This window comes from Polistes canadensis, unplaced genomic scaffold (assembly GCF_001313835.1).
Source record: "Polistes canadensis isolate GaletaPanama2010 unplaced genomic scaffold, ASM131383v1 scaffold_725, whole genome shotgun sequence".
NCBI classification, from domain to species: Eukaryota; Metazoa; Arthropoda; class Insecta; order Hymenoptera; family Vespidae; genus Polistes; species Polistes canadensis.
The window spans coordinates 6,147-7,583 of NW_014570272.1; the positions used below are offsets into that span (position 1 = coordinate 6,147).

Below are 1,437 nucleotides of genomic sequence, written 5' to 3' on the forward strand. Positions count from 1 at the left end.
AAGTAACAAAAAAATGTTGTAATAAAATGACTTTTTTCGTCATTTTGGACTACAGTTGGTTAAATATAAATATTATTTGATGGATTTTATTGAACGTAACACTTTTTATTTGTTAGTATACGCTTTAAAACTTAAAGAAAAGTTTTGCAGCTTTTGTTATATAGCATTTCTTTATGTATCTGCTAGTTTTAAACTTCGGTTTATTTCAGAAAGTAGCAAAAATTTGTTTTTTAATATATTTAAACATTTTTAGCAACGGTAAAAATATGCTTCTAGAAACAAAACAAAATAAATGTCACGTTTACTACAATCAAGTTTCGGTTATAAAAAATTTAATTGTACACGTAAAGTAACCAGACATAGTTGTAATAAAATGAGTTTTTCTCTTTTTTAGACTGCAGTTGTTAAAAAGTAAATGATATCAGCTAAAATTTATTAGACATAACACTTTCTACTGAATAGTATACGCCCTAAAACTTAAAAGAAAATTTTTTATAGCTTTTGGTATTTAGCATTTCTTCATGTATCAGCTAGTTTTGAACTACGGTTATATTCAGTAGATAGCAAAAATTTCTTTTTAAATAAATAAAATCTGTCTTGTGAAGGGTAAAATATTCTATTAGAAACAAGACAGAATAGATGTCAGGTTTACTACGATCGAGTTTCATTAAAAAAGAATTGAGTTCTTCACGTAAAGTAACCAAAAAATGTTGTAATACAATGATTTATTTCATTTTTTAAAACTGCAGTTTTTTAAATATGAATGTTATTTGCTGAATTTTATTGATCGTAATACTTTTTATTTTTTAGTTTGCGCTTTTAAACTTGATAGAAAACGTATTACAGCTATTTTTATATAGCATTTCTTTATAAATGTGCTAGTTTTGAACTACGATTTAATTTTGATACTAGTGGAAATTTTTTTCCAAATATAATAATTCTTTTTTGTGAAGGTAAATATGTGCTATTAGAAACAAGACAGAATAGATGTCAGGTTGACTACAATCGAGGTTCGTTGAAAAAGACTCGAATTCCTAGTTTTAAGTAACCAAGAAATGTTGTAATAAAATGATCTTTTCCCTTTTTTTAGACTGCAGTTGTTAAAATATAAATGTTATTTGCTGGATTTTATTAAGCGTTACACATTTTATTTGTTAGTGTGCGCTTTAAAACTTGAAAGAAAACGTTTTACAGCTTTTTTTATATAGTATTTCTTTATGTATCTGATAGTTTTGAACTACGGTTTAATTCAGAAAGTAGCAAAAATTTCTTTCTAAATATATTAATTCTTTTTTGTGGAAGTAAAAATGTTCTATTAGAAACAAAGCCGAATAGATTTCAGGTTTTCTACAATCGAGTTTCTTTGAAAAAGAATTGAGTTCTTTACATGAAGTAACCAAAAAATGTTGTAATAGAATGACTTTTTCCCTTTTTTTG

The 1,437-nt window shown here is 25.4% G+C and overlaps 1 pseudogene; it reads right to left on the bottom strand.

The window, feature by feature from the left end:
- LOC106792806 overlaps positions 1-1,437 on the bottom strand; it is an 11,342-nt pseudogene that overhangs the window by 1,505 nt on the left and 8,400 nt on the right.